At 27.4% G+C, this 21,072-nt stretch overlaps 1 protein-coding gene across 2 annotated transcripts in view; it reads right to left on the bottom strand.

Annotated features, from left to right (window-relative positions):
- Nucleotides 1-21,072, bottom strand: part of Hmgcr (HMG coenzyme A reductase) — a 65,481-nt gene that overhangs the window by 26,369 nt on the left and 18,040 nt on the right. The window contains exon 2 of one of the 2 annotated variants that reach the window (XM_065515499.1): nt 9,317-9,448. The exons of the other annotated variant lie outside the window; for it this stretch is intronic. The gene's annotated coding sequence lies outside the window, so the exon portion shown is untranslated. The remainder of the gene's footprint in view (nt 1-9,316; nt 9,449-21,072) is intronic. 2 annotated transcript variants of the gene reach the window in all.

Raw genomic sequence — 21,072 nt, 5'->3', positions numbered from 1 at the left:
AAAATAAGTAAAATTTTACCCGAAGATCTTATGAAGGATAAGAAAAGCATGGCTTTGGTATTTACCCGGGGAATCCCAGTTTTCATTTGTGTATAATGTTCAGCAAGTATGATGAATAGAGACAGATATATACAGTGCCGGACTTAAATATTCACACAGCATACAGATTTATCTTTAATCTTCCATATTTTTTAAACGAAGGGCACAACTTTCGTACGTGTTTCAGAAAAATATTAATTTATATGTAAATAAATATTTTTTTATTTATTATTTTTTTATTTTCCAATTCAGTGTTTGGCCTTCTCCAAACTGTTAGGCTGCTCCACAAAATATTAAACTATTAAAAAAAACTATTTTCCTATTAAAAATTAGAAACTGTGTGAATATTTTTGTCCCCTTAAAATCGAACTTCGAAACATTAGTTCATTTTTTTTCTGAAATGTGCCAACTTATGTTTAGATTTTCCATATATTTCAATAAGTTATATGTAACTAAATATGTTTTTGAAACCCATACGAAAGTTGTGGCCTTCGTTTAATAAAATATGGAAGATTTAAGATAAAGCTGTAAGGTATCAAAACGTTCTGTTAACAGTCGTCTATATATATATTTTAAGTCGATTCAGAATTCAAGAAAACATGCTCGCCTAAAACACACTTTGAATAAGTGATCAACAACTTTTATAGGTGTAACGTAGAGCGAAGAAGTCGGTACCAATATTCGGTTGCATACATAGAATTTTTGGGTTCTATCAATAGAAAGTCTTTTGACAAAGAGAATTTCGGTTGATGTAACCAAACTTTTGTTACCCCTTTTAAAATTTTGTAATGGTAACAAATTCGGTTGATATCACGAATCTGTTTTCTCTGTGTACTTCTTAAAGTTACAGTATTATTTCTGCATAGATAATACAGATTCATTGTGATTTGTTGCCTATCGAATGATTCGATTAAATGGTTATTTTCTTCAATACTAACAACAGAAAATCAGGTTAATACGACTTAAATAACCAAAATTTTGTCACTAAAAGAACAAAATTTGGTCATTTAGACTGGATAATTTGATTATATTGTATATTGTCTAGGGTATTCGAATTATTCGATTTTTCTCTTGTTCGAATAAAACGAATAATTCGATTAAGAGATTTTAACTTGTTCGAATAATTCGATCACACGTTTAAAATTAATCGAATTATTCGAATAATTTATTTTTTTTAAAAACGGTAAAGAATGAAGTTTTGATGTCAGTTTTTTAATATTTAATTGTTAAAGAAAAACAAAAAAATAACGTTAAAGTTAACAATACAAGTATTGATAATGTTAAAAACATTCGAAAACAAAGTCCATCATTAAATTTTCAACAGAAATATTCTGATCAGATTAACTCCCGAACAATCTACAAAACAATTGACTAGCAAACCCTTTAGTTTCCGTTTTGGAGATATGCTTTAAAAAATTTGAGCTAGTTGGACATGATTCTTAATTCAAATACAATATAAACGTAACTAATTCTTAAGTGAATTAATTATTCACTACATATTTCCGTTTCAAAATCACATTCTCCATCACATTCAACTCCACTTTAATCTAAGTTAAAATTTTGAATATTAATTTCGATTCTTCTAATATTTCGCCAGCTGAATAACAAATATTTTATTCCGTGCCTTTTATTTTCATTGGTTCAAGTCATAAGTTAAACATTTTGAAAGATTTGTTTTTAGAATTGTAACTTCTTGCAGTAATATTTATATATTTGTAGAAGGAGCTATCGGAACACTCATCTACAGCGATCCCTTTGTCTTTAGTTATTTGTCGAATTTCAGAAACAATACAATTTTAGTGAGTCATTATTACTTATTTAAATTTGAAATTATGAAAAATTTTAAGCAATTTAATAAATTTAAATATACATACATATATGAACATTTATTCGTTTTATTCGATTATTCTACTTAAAATTGTTCGAATTATTCGTTATTCGAAAATGTCCATTTTTAAATTGTTCGAATAATTATTCGTAAGAAATTATTCGATTAATCGAACGATCATTAGTCGAATGAATACCCTAATATTGTCCCTAGAATATCTCGAGATGTTCAATCTCTTCTTTCCAATAGGGTTCCATTTTGAGAAACTCAATGTCGTCTAGGATAGACAAGTTGCATCTCCAATTGTGTCTGCACCAGTTCCACTGTACTTTCTCATAGTAGCCTCTTACGTATGTTGATAAATGTAAGAGGTGGCAAAGGTTTGACTTGCTGTCTAGATTCGAAATATCTCATCTAGATTTTTTACATAGGCTGTCTGGATGCCTATGTAAGAAATGGTTCTGAATTTTGACTGATTGTTTGAATTTTTTAATTTTTGTATTAAAAAATGCCTGGGAATGGGTTCATAACTGTGATTGGAGAACGATACAGAACCACGATCTCCAAGTTATTGTTGCTGCATATTGAGGAATTGGGACTGAAAGACATGTGGTTTCATCAGGACATTTTAAAGGATGCATTTTCAGATCCTCTAATGTCTTACTTTATTCTTCTTTAAGTTTATTGAAAATGCTCTAAAGCAATTGTAGCGTCTACATGACAAATGTAAGGAAAACAAAATAATGGTCGAAATAAACATTTAAAAAAAGCCACCTTGTATATTCATTGAAAAAACTGTGGTTTTTTATTTGTTTTGTGGATTTAATTGATCACGGAATGCCCCGATTGACAATTAAAGATTTTTTTATTTTTGTAGATATAGACTTGTTGCTATCTTGAAATATTTGCAAGTTATTTTTAAAATTTTTTTAACATAAATTTTTTCAATTAACCACAAAGTTCAAAACTCTTTGGACTACATATTTTCAAATAAGCTCGTACTATTCCATATTCTTTTTAGATTGCTTTATTGTGTTCAAATATTGTTTCGAAATCAAAAACATGTCTTTGCCTGAGGCAACAAAAAGGCCAACGGCGTCATTATTCTTTATTATCGTCTTTGTTCTCCGTTTGTGATGTTACTTTTTTTGCCCCCAAAATGTAAGCAATTTGTTTATGTTTTGTTTTCGAAAAAACCCCTTTTATGGTTGTTGTAGTTTTCTCTTTTTTTCTAAGAAGTATGTATTTTGCCTCAGCACACTTGTTTGTTCTTGTTGTTGGTGGTGATTGCCATGATTATAATTTATATTCCAGACCCATCCAAACAAATTTATGAGAGGAACTTTCTGTTCTGTTATTTTTTTTTTTGTTGGTGTCTGTCGGTCTGTCCACTAGAAAAATGTTGTCCCATTGCTGTGGATTCTTTCATTATTTCGTTAACATGTGGTATTATACACATGATAAACTCTTTTATTTTAGTATGTTGCCTGGCGTTTTAGTATTGTGCTGCGGCTGTTGTATGTATGATTTCTTCATTTAATTTCTTTTATTATTTTCTTAATTCTTATGAATTATTTAATAATTTTTCTTAATTTATTTTCTCTCATTATTGTAATTGGGTTGCATATGTGAGTGTTTTGTATGAACGTTTTTAGTATTTTTTAAGAAGCTGTCATATGATGACACATCATCATTAATAAGTAGGTTCCTAAATGTACAGGTGGAATCAAATGTATACAAACACTAGACACTATTTTTCACTGAAATGCTTTAAGTAATTTTCAATTTGTGGGGAATAATTTGAAAAATCTTAAAGAATACATCTTTTTGTATTCAAACATATTGGTGACAGTGTAAGCACGTGCATACCACTAATGTATGTAGCAATGTTTTGATGAAAATCGTATTTTTTATTTTGTAAATGTTCAATAATTCCACTTAAATGATTTAAATGTTATTTGTTGTTAAAGCTTTCGTGCGTTGTTTTCATAATGAAGAGCAAACACTTTTTTGACGTTTTTTGTCTAGGGGGGTTTTATGTTTTAAATGTTTTGTGTCATCATTGGCCATTTTAATTTATATTAAAAATAAGAGAAAAACAAACGACAACAAACATTTCAATAAAATTTCACGTTTAATTGTCTGCAGGTTTCTAGGAATAAAGAGTGAGTGGAAATTAAAAAAAGAAAGAAAATACATATATTTTGTTAGTCAAATTTTTTAAATTTAAACGATGAAATATTTGGAAGAAAATGTTATGGATTCGAAGTAAAATAGTTCGGGATTTAATGAAAATTGTAATTCTTTAGTGAATATACCTATGTACATCTATTTGAATACAATTCATTCAATTCTAATTAATTCATAATAAAATTCACCTTTCAACCTTTGAATGAGTATATTTTTGAAATTGAAATATTTTCTCTTCATTCAATTTCTATTTGTTTAGTTTTTTATCATGAATTGAATAAAATTAAACTTAAGCAATTCATTCAATACGTTTTATTAAGCTATTTTGTAATGGATTTGAATTACAGAAAACTTGAATGACTCAATAAAGAATTAATTCTATAAAGAATGAATTATCGAATTAATTTCTGATGAATGCTTGAATATAATGTTTAAGAATAGATTTTGAAAATTGAGTCAAATCTTTCAAACCTTTGTAATGAATAAATTTTAGTTTGTTTTCTATTTTCGAAATTTAATTAAATATATTCTGGTATTTTTTTTTTGTTACTATAAGTAAATAATGAAATATTACAAAAATACCAAATTTCTTGAGAATATTTTGATCTATTAATTGAATATTTAGTATATACTTTTGTGACTCTACAACCAATATGTCGGTGTGTTGTGACAAACTGAATGGATGTTATAAAAAGTGTGTAATATGCCTATCATAATACAAATATTTTCTTTTTACAATTTTCGAAAATAATGTAAAATATTTTATGCGTTTTTTCAACATTTTATGGATTTTTATTAAAATACTAACAAATACAAATAAGGACTGCGTCGATAAAAAAATGTAACATGTAAACATTTGAGTAAAAATATTACTGGAATATGTGAGAATTAAGAGTAAAATCATTTATTGTAGCATCTGAAACATAGGAAGCCGGTACCTTTTAGATTTTAACTTTCTTCCCAGCATTCATATCTAGAAATTTTTAAATTTTGTCATAAGCCCAAATAAACTTTAACCCCGAGTAAATAGATTTTTTTTGGTTTGATTCAGTCCTCACCTCTTTGGCTTTGATTTCATATTGCAGGCCTCTTCAGTTTCCTCTCATTCATTAGGTCATTACTGAACTTTTGTCTAAGTTCAATACAAATAAATTTGAATATTTTTTCTCCGTACGAACAAAAAAAAAAATAACAACAACTGATTTTGAAAATTCAATTTATATATGTATATTTATAATGTATTTTGAGCAAAAAAGAAATTGTTAATTTGTACTCGTGTTTTTGTCGACGCACTCTTTAATGATTTAAACAAAATAAAATCGTACAATTGTATTTTTATTACAAATCTTTCGTTTATTTATAGTTGAAAATATTTTGACGCAAACACCACAAATATTTACACGAGAATATTTGTTTATTTTTTAGAATAAAAAAATAACATTAGAACAAATTTTCCTTTTGAAATTGTGCAAATTATTTTTGGAATAAAAAAAATCTTTAAAATCTTGGGTTACGCTTCAGTGAAGGTCAGTTTGCTAGAAATTTACACATAAAGGTCTTTGATTCTATATTTAAATATGAAAACTGTTTTTTTCTCTCAGTTTTACATATTGCCAAGAAGATTTATTATTATAATCATTGTATTTCTGTTAAATATTTATTAGTGAACACAATACGTTTGAGTCAGTTTGTAAATGTTTTCTTTTCCCTACCCTGACATTCATTATTTTTATAGCATTCAAATGACTACAGATAAATGCTGAGAATAAAAGTTTAAATTTGGTGTTGCAAAAGAAAAGAAAAATAATACAAAACATTGTATAATTTCTATTGTTTATACTACAAAGAAGAAACATATTAAAATATCGCTGTTTACAGTTATACATATTGAAAATTATTTATTTATTGTAAGAAATAATCAATAAAATACCATTGTGGAATTTTCAAGTTTTTAAACACATCGAAATTAACTGAAGAAGACCATTCTAAATAGTGATCGCCAAAATATGACTACTCGAGTATTTACAAATTGTTTTCGAAAAAATAATTACTCGATAATTTCAGAGTTTCACATAAAATAATGTAATAATTGTTAATTTCCTTAAGTAAAATACATCAGTGAATTTTAGGACATAACCGCAAAAAAAAACAAATGGACTGATAAGTTTTGATAAAAAAACTGATAAGTTTGATAGATAAGTATTTTTTAAAATCTCAACTAATTTTAGAACTTCCAATTAGAATTTGAAATGGAATTTCTTATAATTTTGAGTTTCACTGTTTATTGGTTATTCATCTTAACAAACTTTACACAAAACTTATGTTTTCTTTTCTCCGTAAGAACTACACAGATTTTTGTTTGTATTTTAATAAAACTTTCTTGATTCGTACGTTACGTATTTACGGTGAAATTAAAAACAACAATAAATCATTTAAAATAAGAAAATCCCGAAAAAGTTTTTGCTAAATATCTTTCATCAATAAAATTAATGAAACACGCTTAACAGCCAAAGAAAACAGCAAGAAAATGTATAAACTTTAATATAAACGAAAAAAAAACAAATTAAAAATGTATATTAAAGCAGAAATGGGCAAACTGTGGAAAGCGTTTTATTTTAAAATTAGCAAGGCTTATGTTGTGAGATATGTCAATACCAATCAACTATAACAATCAATCCGGATATTTATAGCATCGTTAAGAGCTTAGATTATTTTAAATAATTTCTTCTGCCAATAAAATAAATATTTGTTCTTGATAAAAATATATTTGAGAAATATGACAGATAAGGATGTATTAAAGTGGATCTGTATTTAAACTGTTCTAAAACCTACATATGCTGAATTAAATCGAATGGTCGTCGAAAATGGCCGTAAATTAACCAAAATCTGAGGTATTGCAACCACTTGCCTTGAAATAAATTCCGACTCACAAAGCTCAAACGCACTGATTACAATAATATTTGAATTAGTTTTTTGCTTCTCCTGTAAAATTATTCAAATAATAAATATTTGCAGTTTGCATTTTAGGTGGGGATTTACTGATCTTTAGGAAGAATATTTTGAAAAACAATAAAGGCATTTTCGATCAAAATTCTTCTCATAACGAATAGTGGTTGACAATACAATGGAAACTTTTTTAAATATTTAAATATTTCGTATGAAATTTTTATTTTTTTATTAATAATATAAATTATTTATTATGGTATTGACAAAACAATGGAAACTGATGAAGTTTCCTTCGAGGTATAATTTTGACTCAATATTTTGCGATCTACAATTTCCTAAAGGTTTCTATGGGATTCAGGTCTGTTAAAAAGCATTTCGGGACACCCCTTAAAATGAAATGAATGAAAGCGTACAAGCACACATTTTCTGTATTTCAAAACAAAACCACCAAAAATAGCAAACAAAACCAAATGGAAAAATATTTTCAGTTCACCTGAACTTTGAGTTAAATATTGGTTTGTTTAGTTTTGTATTAATCGTTTTGTGTTTTGCTAAATTATTGAAATTTCTTCGAATCTAAATTGTTAATGAAATTATTCACATTATGATCTAAATGAAAACATTTATTTTTATTATTTATAGAGATATAAACAATTTAAAAATAGGAAGAATATTTTGTTTAATTTGGCATGTAGGAAAAAATTTGATTTTTGTTTAAATGATGATTAAGTTTTTTTTATTGAAATCAGATCAAAGTTTAAGTATTTTTTCCAAGAAATAATTTCGTAAACTGTAGTATCATAGACATATTGTATGGCCTAGATATTGGATTAAAAGAAAAACAGGGGGCTAATTACCGCAGTCGAACACGGTCGAATACTTAGTCGAACGTGCGATTTTTTTATTTTTGGGAATCTCTTATTCTATATCGAATAAAATGTATAGAAAATTAAAATGATTGTGCTCAATAACGAACGAGTTTTTACTTGAACGCTAATAAGCGTTTGAAATTTATTTCGATTACGAGTGCGGGAATCTGCCCCAGGCTTTTTTGTTGTATTCGAAAAATGTGTATACATACATATGTATTTTGGTTTTTCATAATATTAAATGACGTCTAAAATTATTATGATCTTAAAAATGTTTGGTTTTAAATTTTTTCATTATTTTTCGAATATTTCATATTCCAAATGAGATTTTTTGCCAATTTTAATCACGACTTTAAATAAGAGGTTTTTTAATTTATAATGAATTAACACTTTTAATATTCTGTGTTTGATTCAATATCCAAATTAAGTGCAGTTAAATTCAAAATGTTAAACTTGAGTTTAATTTCTATATAATTACAGTTAAAATTTATTATACCTACGATAAGAAACATGAACATGAAGAAGCAAACAAAAAAACAGTACTCTGCTAGTACAAAGAAAAAAACAAAATTTGTAGTAGTACAATATATGACCGGTTTATTTGTTTTCCTCTTCTTTTTTTGGAAACCAAAAAAAGTAAAAGTTATAAAAATGTAAGTTAAAATCGCATAAAAAATTTACAAAAATAAAAACTAAAAAGAAAAACTTTCTACACAACAAATTTTATTTTCAAAATAATTGGTATTCCAAGTTGTACCACAAGCAGCCAAAAAAAATTTTAAAAAACAAATTAAAACCAACAAGAAATCACGTGTTTCAAAAATTAAATATTAAAAAATAAAAAAAACAGACAAAAAACTTAAACAATGGACTTTTTTATTCCTACAACATAATGCAACATGATGTAAGAAACAATACATTCATTATAAGCTAAAAACATAAATTAGGTTTTTTTTTGTTAATTTTTTGTTTATAATCAATTTTATGTAGGTATGAATATGTTCAATACAATAATATGGGAAAATAAATGACTTGTGTAATATTATTCAAATGTATGTTACTGAGAAACAGATATAGGTACAAAACCATAAATTATTTAACATTAAATAAATATCAAATACTCGAACAATTTATGAATGACAATGGTCTTATTAAAGTCAAACGACATGAATATCGCGTATTTTTTCAATTTTGAAATTAACAATATGTATACTAATTTGGATTAAAATCTATAACATGCAATTTAAAAACAATTGGCACATATTCCTTCTTCTGAAAAATACATAACAAACTATTTAAACTATTGGCAATCTTATAATATTGATTTTGTCAATAGTTGGCATCATTGTTTAACATAGATTTCGTTTATGTTTTGATTTCTTCCTCGTCCACCATGATTTTTATTTCTTGTCTTTCTTATTGACGTTTTTTTTTTGTTACTTACTTAACAACCGTTAACTTTCAATGGCATCATCATCTCATCTGGATGGTAAACAATCAGCTTCACAAAATCTCTCAATTGTTTTTATTCATAAAATAAAAAAAATGTAAAATATACAACCACAACATCACATACCTGAAAGAAAATACAAACAGAAAAAAACAAACATTTAATAATTATCTCGTAACCATATGCTAATTATATTGCAGATACATTTTTAGAGATCTTTATATTTTTTAACGGCCGACCTTAACCCAATTCATGTGGCGGGCACATATGTATTTATAATCAATGGCTACAGGCGATAATCTATCAACGATTCAACTGACTTTTGTGCTCACATACTCACAAAGAGTAATAGCGACCATCCAAAGCCAGAAGAAGAAAACTAAATCATTGATGGGAAATTTAATAAATTTAGAAAGTTTTTTTTTCTACCTTTTATTCATTCATACTTTAACACATTCGTTATGATTTTGATATTGAAAAAAAATAACACTTAAAAACGTCATCGGCAGTCGTGTGCAGAAACATAGTCGCGAGTTTATAAATGCTTTATATATGGGCTATTCCACGAGAATCGCTACCACGACTGAAAAAACAAAAACCCTTAAAACTTTTTTTCAAGATGATTTGAATAGGAGAAAATAATAAAATATTACTATGTAAAAGTATTTAGATCATATTAAAACATTTTAAAGACAAAAATAATAGTTTAAACTGATTATATTTAATTTTTCAATGTTTTAGGTATGTTTTAGGCCAAAATTGCGGCGAAAACTAGGCTCCCAATTAGCTTGTAGTATGAAATGAATTTGACTCTGATTGTTTTATGCTATTGTCAAATTGTTTATTGAAACCGAATGTATATTTTCTATTCACTTTTTTAGTTTTTGTATACATATATTTACAGAATATATATTGTTTTATTTTACGATATTAAATTTTATTTATTATAAAATCATCCAAATATTGTTTTTATTTAAATATGACGGATTGTAAAGGAAATATATTTCGCTTAGTGTAAGAAATTAAAAGAAAACGTAACGCCTATCACGATTCGAATATTTTCGCATATTTCTACATGTACCTCAAATGAGTTCCGTTTTATGTCACGTACGATATACCCTTATTTCGCTCAATATTTTGGACAACAATATTTCGAAAGAACTTTTTATTATTTTAAAATTTATTACCCTCTGAGTGGAACATTTTATATTATTTTGGAAGGAAATGAGAAATAAAAAACAGTGCAATTATAGTTTTTTTAAAAATTTATTGAAAAAAGTGGTTTTTTAAGTTGTCCTATATATAATAGGACATTGGGGTCACAACAGCAAAACTAAAGTGCAATAATGAAACATTCATGCATATAACAATCAAGCTACTCTTCATAAATATAAATTCCAAAAAAATATAGTATTTATTCACTTGTAAATGTACAAAATTTAATTTCCGTACAAACGAGATATGTCCATAATGACTGAATATGGGCATTAGAAAATATCACAAATTAAAAATTCAATAACTCAAAAATTGTAGCAAAAAAAATGCGATCACACAATCTCCTATGAGGTATTGGTGAGTACTAAATAAGTGAACAAAAAAAATGGTAGTTTGAAGAACGTGACTTATCCTATAAACATGTACATGTAGTACAGTCGGCATATCTGGGTTAAGTTACAGTATTATTCGTTGTGAATTGTTTTCAATCGATTGATTGGAATATATTTATAGATTTTTCGATAGCAGCAATACAAAATCAATGGACATAGAAAAACCACAATTTAATTTTTGTCACCCACCAAAAATTATTCAAGCTCAACAGAAAAATTCGTTAATTTTGAGTAAATCATTTGATTCTTTGTTTTCCTGTTTATTTTAAACATGAAAGTTAAAATTTTTAGTAGGTCATATTAATAAAAATTTAAATTTTAAAACTTCTAAGGATAATACATTCTGATTTGAAAAAGTTATATTTCGAAACGAATTGTGGCATTTTATACAGATCTAACATAGTTGGGCATCTTAAATCGTTCATATCATGAATTTTGACAGATTATTTGAAAAAAATTTAATGTTTTTTGGCTTAATTAGTATGTATTAACAAATTCCCGGGATGAACTTATTTTTTTAATACTTCCCGGATAATTAGGAACCCTAAATGGAACATAGAATTTTTGTTCGGTATCAAAATGATATTAAAATAGTCGTTTTTTTACCCGAAGAGTACTAAATTTTAAATATTATACACAGATTTTCTATAAAAGAAACTGTTATACACACAATTTTTTATTGAAAAAACTGTTATACATAAAATTTTATACAAGAATAAAAAATACTGCTATATAAACATTACTAAATCTACTGGGTGTAGATTTTATTTTGCACTGTACTGTAAATACCAAACATAATTACACTAAAATACTTGCATTAATAGGTTATTTTTAAACCATTGACCAACAATCAATGTCGTAATTAAATTTTTATGGTAAATATGAAAACAAATTAAACAAACACTCTTATTTCTGCGATAACTTAAAAAAAAAAAAAATCATTTTATTTTATGGAAATTTAAAATTTTTGCATTTTTAAAGCAAATAACTTGAATATACATACAGAAATGTGTATGCTGTATTCTACAAAATTATAATGCCCAGCAACAAACATTAATTTCATTTGAATACTAGTATTAAGCAAAAAATTTCCAAGGTTTATAATTCCAAAATAGCGTAAATCACAATTAAAATGCATAAATAACCGTCAACCATAAGATAGATAGGTAGATACATACATTAGTAAAATTGCAAATAAAAAACATCTTAATGGATTACTAAAATAAAACAACAACGGAAAATTCTACTTAGTGTTTTTAAATAATGCTTAGAAACCCCCATTAAAAACGCAATAAAAAAATCACTATTTAAAACAAAATAAAAGTTAGAATCCTACGATAGAAAATAACAAGTTGTGATGGCATTGTCATCGGTTGGCACCGATTTGTTGTCTATTGATGTTGTTAATTTTTGGTAACATGTTAAATGATTCCACCTTCATGGATGGTTTAACCGTTTTATCGATAACGTTAAGCTTGCCATAAGTTCATTCATCTCTAAACAACACTCATTTTCTGCTTCCTCCCTCACTTTATCAGCAAGCTCTATCTGAGTTTCTAACATCTATCTGTCTATTTAACCAGACATTAAACTAATCGTTCATGCATTCATCGTCATCAACCTCCTCATTTCTTTTTCGACATAATAGACCGTATTAGAAGTTTATAAATACAAGTGACGATTTTATGATGAATAAACTAACACGCACAACAAAAATGTAGTCCAAAACAGTGTGGTATTCTGAAGAGGAAGATATTTATATTTTTCATTTTGTTTATTTTACTTATTTGCAATGAACCCCTCTCTGTAACCACGCATCTGATTGTGCTACCATGTTTAATCTATACATTTGCTTTAGAACGTGTTAAAATATTCAATGTTTAATTTGACATTAGAACAAGTCAACAGATTTGATTTTTCTTCTATATATTTTATTTTTTTGCAATACAATGGAAATTATTCATAATTTATAACGATTGTAAAATCTCTTAGGAACAAGAACAAATTTTATGAATAGAAATCCGTATATACTTACAATACATAAATTGACATAGTAATATGACAGATGGGGTTATAGAAAATATTTTGATTTGCTTTATTGCTTCTCTATCAAGTCGTTTTTATTTAATCTGGAAAGTCTTGCTTTTGACAGCTTATAGATTTTTGCATAAATATTGTAAAGAAATGAAAAAGAAATTCATTCACGAGCTGTCAACATGTGACCATTGATATGTAGTATATGAAACATTTATTTTGTATTAAACCACAACAATATTTCAATCCCTTATATATAGAAGTATATCAAAAGTGTAGTATGTAATTAAATGATTGATGTTGTATTCCATAACAAAAATAAGCAAGCAGTTCCAGTAAAAAATTGGGGTTGTCGGAAAATAAAAATTAAAACAAATATTTACCATCAAAATGGTTTTTAAAAATACTACTCTCCATGAAAGTCAATATTGTTTTTAAATTCCATTCCGAACAAGGTAACTCCAAAACAAGTATTTTGGATTATTGGTTACACTTTATTATTGTAAAAAACGCTCTTGATGAAATAGTCATCTTTTGAAGCACCACGATTGATTTTTTTTATCGATACGGCCAAATATATTTGGTACATACCGCAGAATTTCACGATGACATCATACTTAAGTAAAATAATACTCCCTTAACATAATTGATATTTACTTGTACAACAGATTCCGGACCACAAACTCTTTAAACTTTACTATGAAGATCCCAGATTTAACATATCTTTCTCGGCGGTGAAGTCGTATCTCATAATAAAAGTAGTAACCCCTGAATTTCACAAGTAGAAGGGATTTTAACTTAGTTTGAAGTTTGAACTGTTAGTATTAAATCTGCTAAATCAGTTTTATGCATGTATTTTATTGTTAATTATATTTAAAATAATAAATTTTGGTCAAATAACCAAAGCAATTAGTATTGTAAATTTTATAAATTTTGCAAAGTACTAATTAATATATTAATATCTCTTTTTATTTACAGAAACTCAAAATCGGCAAAAAAAAATATAAAAGGACTACAAAACTTTCAAAATACCATAAATAATAAATGAAATATGTGTTAAATAAATAGTTTTAATAAAGTAAAAATGTGTTTTACTTAAATTGGCCTAAACTCATCCAAATATGTTGGTAAAGAAAAACAGTTCATAAAAAAAATGAATTACTTATATATAAAAGATGTATGTACATTTTTTCTGCTTCGATATGTATTTTTCCTCGAATTTATGTTTTTGCTTTTTTTCGGGTTTTATCCTAATTGGCTGGTCGGATTTGCTTGGAAGACCCTATTCACCCTAACTCGACATGGCGAATCCGAAAATGGCCATCAAATTTCGATTCGATGACATTTTTATACTGATATCACTAAACCAATACATTATTATTATGTTTATTTTTCTTTTTGATTTGTAAATTCAGTCCGATAAATTTTTAAATTTTTCTCGGAAATTGGTAGCCGGATTTCTCCGTAACTTGACATGGCGAATCTGAAATATTTACATCTAATAAAAATGTAAACCTAACATGTTTTTAAAGTGGCTTAATTAAATAAAAATTTATAGTTTATTCGTGCACTATTTATAGGGATCTCAGTCCTTGTACTGGGTGATCGGCCCGGTTTTTAATAACCGGTTATAACGGTTTTTTTGGTAAGACCGGTTTCGGTTTTTTTTGAAAAGCTCACATTTCGAATATCGAAGAAACCGGGTTTTCTTCCTCGAATAGCCGGTTTTTTCGAAAAGTGTGTTTTTTTTAGTTTTAGTGTATTAAAAACTTTAAAAAATATTCAAAATTCAAAAAAAAAAATTAAAACAAATACTTCAACTATTTTCGAAAACTTTTTATATTTAGAAAATGTCACAAGTGATCTAGTAAGCCTAAAAACTTACTCAATGCTTTGTTTTCTATATGTCCTACAAATACACCGAGGAAAAGATGATTTTCAATGTCTAGTTTTATAAAAACAAAAAAAATCGATATACTCCAAAACATTTAAACTGTGTTTTATTCTCTTATTCCTAAGAGATTACTTTACCTTCATAATGTCTTCAAATTTACTGACGTTAACGTTCTTTGGGTCAAATTTGACCCAAATAGAAAATAGATTTAAAAAAAACCTAACCTAAAAAATATCAAAAATATCAACCACTCATTTTTAGAAAAAATGCAATTTTAATTTTAAAATGGGTAAAATTTTAGCCGAAGACCTTATGAAGGATAAGAAAAACAGTAGGTCGTGTATAATGTTCAGCAAGTATTATGAAAAGAGACAAATATATATTAGAGCTACCAAAAATATATTGTATTGCTACCACAGCTCTGAAAAAATGTAACTTAATTGTGCGTAACAAAAGACCTTAAGTCCAAACAAGTTTATAGATAATTTGTTTGGCATTTTTTTTTTTTTCTAAAAACCTAATGTAGTTGTTGACATTTGAAATTAAATAAAATTCATAAAATATCAAAAATATCAACCACTCTCTTTTAGAAAAAATGAAATATCATTTCAAAATGGGTCAAATTTGAACCCAAGACCTTGTGAAGGATAAATGAAGTAATCAAAATTATTTTAATCACTATTATTTTAGGCGTTTTAATATTTTTCCAAAAAACCGGTTAACCGGTTATTATAAAAAACCGAAACCGGATTGCAATTTTTCGAAGAAACCGAAAACCGGTTTCTAAAAAATGTCGAAGAATCGATCACCCTACCTTGTACTTCAATTTTAAAAAAAAATGCAACTAGATTTTGCTAAATTTAAAGCATTTTGCATAGCACCTGATTTTTACATAATTTTAAATAAAAAATTTTATATAGAGATTTTTTAAAACAACGTATTCGAAAATTCTTAAATTTTAACACGTATTTTAACAACACGTTTATTTAAAAAATGCCATAAATAACGAAACTTATATTTGTAATTAAACATAATATTACTGCATAATACAACCAGATTTTGTTTGTAAAAATTTAATTTGAACATATTATAGGTTAGATTGAACAAAATTTTAAAGTATTAAACGAAAACTTTTAAAAATATTCCCACTTATAAACAATATTCCCATGCTATTAACTAGTGCTTTAGTTTGTCATTAATGCTGTTTTTACCACAGACTTTTAAACAAAATTTGCAAAAACTAGTTTCATTAGACATAAAAAGAAAAACCATTTAAAAAATTTCCTTCGTTTACTTCCTACATTGGAAAAAGTTTTATTTTTATCAAACACATTAAAAATTGTCGTATCACACAATTATTTTAATTTGTTTTTTATTTTTTTCCAGGCAAGTTGCTAGCATTTTGTATGTGAAACAAACATATGCAACATTTACTGGCTGGCTGCTTGATTGGTAGATGCAAAAAAAAATAAAAGTGAAGGCATCAAAAAAAAACTTAAAGAAACCAAAATATAAAATAAACAAATAATACTACGAGTATATGAACAACCAGCCAACAATAATATTTACTCACAACAACAACTACACAAAACAAAATGTACAACAACATGTACAGTGAGTGAGTGAGTGTTCACTCAAAACGTTAAGAATTAAGTAAATTTACATGTACTCAAATAAAACACTTCAGGCCATAAGAATCGTGTAAATTTTGTAAACACATTACCTTGCAAGTTGCAACAAAACTGAACAAAAATAAACATCATGCAGCTTACAGACTACAGTGAGAGAAATACGTTTTTGCGTAAAAATTGCACTTTAGTTTTGATAGAAACAATGTGTTCTTCACTTTATATATTTCGGGTAATTTGGCTCTTAGGTACCTTTTGTAATACAAACATACGTTAATCGGTTACTTTTAACATTCCTAGCAATCTAGACGAGAACCAATTGCCACTTAAATGTTCCTAAGTAATCTGAATCTGTAGTGGCAAGGGTATACGTTTGTCATTCCGTTTGTAATTTCTACATTTTTCATTTGCGAGTATACATATATATTCTGGATCGTTATAGATAGCGAAGTCGATATAGCCATGTCCGCCTGTATGTTGAAATCAACTTTCCGTAGCCCCTAAATAACTTACATACATGATTCATATATTAATATGTCGGGAATTCTTCCGGCTCGGTTGCTATTCAAAATCGACAAACTCGGCCCACAAATGGCTGAAATATAAGGGAAAAACCGGGAAAACCTCAATTTTTGATCTATATCTGAATTACTAAGTCATTAATATAGACAATATGGATATCTAATGATAGATATTTGAAAGTCCATTGCAACGATGTATATAAAGCTATAGTAATTGCTTATATAGACTTACAATGGGTCAAAATCGGGAAAAATATTTTATAACCCGAATTTTTTTTTCATTAAAAATTTTGTTGTCATAAATTTATTTTTCCAAAAAAAATTTAAATTTAAAATAAAAATATTAAAAAAAAAATTTTTAAGTATAATTTGGTGAAGGGTATCTAAGATTCGCACAACCGAATATAGCTCTCTTACTTGTTTTTAAACTTGTTTAGACGGTATTTGAATCTTTTATTTTCAATTGATTTGAATACTATAAACCGTCTCTGACTATTAGGGGTATATTAGCAAACTTGCAGGCAAATTTGGTAACCGTTTAAATCACTGGTTAGGGAATGCACCAAAAAATCATTATAACAGTTCACATCACTTCCACGTGAGATGACCACGCTCGGGCAGAATTTCCAATGTGGCATAAGTTGCGTGGCATGTAGCCTGTAGAAACCACATGTCGTTGGTGTTCATATCATCCAATTCAGACCAAAAGAAGTTGGTTATCATCACCCTATAGGATTTTATGTGGATTGTTATCGTCCTAAATTGGAAAATTTTAAATAAATAAATTTATGCTTTATTAAGAATATTTAATACTTAAATTTCACTAAAAATATTTCTCAGTGTAAAACCAAAAGATACTCCTATAAGGTAAATATATCTTTTCCAATTGTCATACTTGTAAGACTATGAATATAAAATGTTGTGTGTTTAAGTGTATCTAGCATACAGACTACTTATAGTATTTATAAATATTTAAATGGGATAGTATTTTTACCAATTTTTCACAGCACTAAATCCTCAAAGTTATATATTGCATACATGTACGTGGCGGTAAGTAATGCGTTCAAGATTGTGTCAGATAAATACTTACATATAAGTACATAACAATATATACATATACAAAATATTATTCCAAATCTGTGAACAATATTATAGTGAAATTAATAATGCCCTCATTATGGAAAATCTCATGGAAACACAATTCTAATTCGTAAACAGGTTTTTGAATATATTTTCTTAAACAAAAGTTGAATTGAATAAAAAAAACGGTAACATGTTTCCAAGAAATCAAGTGACAACGTTTGCTTAATATTATCCGTAAGCTACTTAATTTACTTGCCACAAATTAAATAAAATTGTAAAATTGCAATTCACCAAAAATTATTCATTCTAATAACTTGAACACAGTGAGTACAATGGACACTTTTTTGAAAACTATATTCCGCAATTTCAGTTCTCAAAAACATAACCTTTTACCAAATATAAATGTATATTTCTATGATAAATTCAAATTTACTAGGTTTTACATTTTAAACATACAAGTTTAACAAAAATATAGATAAAATATTTCAAAGAAGAAAATCTTAATTCAGAATTAAATTAAAAATTGTAACAAACCTCTAGGGTTGCAGTCTAATGAGATACGTGTTTTAAATTGTCCTGTCCAATTGCTAGATCTCAATTCCATAGAAAATATATAGAACATAGTAGATCACACAATACGGACTTAAGATGTGATTATAAGGGAATGGCAAAATATTTCAAAGCAGACGATTGATTTTTTAATTGGATCAATGCATCGCCGTTGTGAAGCAATAATATAAAAAATATCCAATAAAATACTGAGTCAATAAAAATAAATCTAAGTTTCCATTGTTTTGTCAGGAATGTTTTTATTTTGGTATTTTAAACTATTAATTGAATATTTGGAAATGTTTCCATTGTATTGTTAACCACTGTATGTCAATAACACACAATAAGGAAGAAGCTAAACAAAGATATTTCTATATTTATTTATAAATATTTGTCTGGCCTGGCATTAACTTTATAGTACCAACAATAAAGTCAATATGATATCAAGACATGGAAAACATTGAGGTCTAACTATCATGAAGTAGGCATGTAAATATCTTGAAAATCTATTTACCAACGCAACAAATTTAAACAAAACAACAACAACAAAAACTAACAACCATCATCAACAAATATTGTTGTAGCTCGTGATTGTTGGGGAACATCATGCAGGGCCTTTAAAACAACACACTTAGCATTAGTACTTGTAGTTCCAAACAAAAAAAACTCACAAGAATATTAAAATAAGGAACTTCAATCAACAGCTAAAAATCAGCTGCATCATCATCATCTCCTCGAACTCTTGAAATAATAATAAAAAAAATATGGTAAGTAAATATTTTCATTTATAACAATTGGAGTGAAATTTAAATTCACTCTTTTTTATGTGTTTTTCTTTAACAGAGCAGAGTTTTAAAAATATATTTTCTTGGAACTTTTGCTCTTACGCTTTTTCTTGTTAAAACCCGATAGACAGTCATTGTGATCGTGCGATGCAGTTGCCGAAATATCTGACAGAATTATCTACTATGTAAAGGATATTACAACTATGCGTGGGTAGACATGCAATGCAGGGATACTATATTATTCCTGCAGCCTATTTCGAAAATACATATTTGGCATCTTTAATTTACTCCAATGTTTTTTGTTGCAAATGATTGACAGTGATACCACACTTATCATATTATCTTCAGATACAAAAACTTGCTGATTACAATTAGTGTTTTACCAATTTGATTGATTTTTGGAACGTATCCTTTGTTATTTGGTACCAGATACAAATTCATCAATTTTAATTCAAGTGTCTATCTTTCTAATATATACAAATCTCGTGTCACAATGTTAGTGTTTGAACTCCTCCGAAACGGCTTAACCGATTTTTATGAAATTTTGTATATATGTTTGGTAGGTATGAGAATAGGTCGTAAAGTATATTTCATACCGCTAGGTCATTAGGGTGACCCTATCCAGAATTTGTTTTTACCATTTTTTGTCGAAAAGCTTTTTTTCGCATTTTATTTATTTGGCATTAAAAAATACTTATAACCCCAAATTTTCATCAACCGACCCTCACCCACCCGTTTTTTAGCCGAGATTTTAGTATTTTGTATGAGCAATATCCAAATATCAATATTTAACTATTTTTATGAAATTTTGTATATATTTTTGGTAGGTACGAGAATATTATATATCATACCGCTAGGACATTAGGATGTCCCTATCCACCCATTTTTTAAAATATATTTCGCCAAAAAATTTTGTTTTTATTTCTCTTCATTTGGCATCAAAAATACCTATAATGCCAACTTCACTTAGAATACATTCGCTATTTTTTATTTAACAACCAAAATATTCACTAGAAATAATTTGTATGGCAGAACAACGTTTGCCGGATCAGCTAGTTTCTTTATGTATGTTTTTAAATTAGTCATCTATAATCTATTATTTTTCACCAACAAATTTTCAAAATGTCGACACATCGTCAAATCTGGCCGATACACAAATATTTTTGGGAGTATGTAAACAAATAGGTGGCCCAATATGTACCAATCTGTCAGAAGTTGCTATAACTTTTGCAAATGGCGTCAACAGTCAGTTTTGTTTTAATATTTGTTATGTAAACAGAACAGACTCCTCAATGACGATTTTCGGTACAATATTATCATGATCAACGAAGCGATTGCTTCTGTGGGTATGAGCACTCATTATAACATTCACGAAGAGCCATTACATCCACTCACAATCATTGCATCATTCGCTATTAAAGCCATAGATGTCAACGAGCCTCCGATGAATAACAAATATTTATTGCAGCTAATTGCTGAACTGGGACTGGAGGACATGTGATTTCAAAAGGATGGTGAAACTTCACACAATTTACGCGACAAGTACCGTTTCCGGCGTTTTGGCGATTTAGATTTGCCAGCAAGACTTCCTGATTTGATCGGCCAGACGTCGTGAATATGACACGGGATCTGCTAGCTCTTAAAAATAA

This window comes from Calliphora vicina, chromosome 1 (genome assembly GCF_958450345.1).
Source record: "Calliphora vicina chromosome 1, idCalVici1.1, whole genome shotgun sequence".
Taxonomy (NCBI): Eukaryota; Metazoa; Arthropoda; class Insecta; order Diptera; family Calliphoridae; genus Calliphora; species Calliphora vicina.
This window is presented reverse-complemented; position numbering and strand designations above follow the sequence as displayed.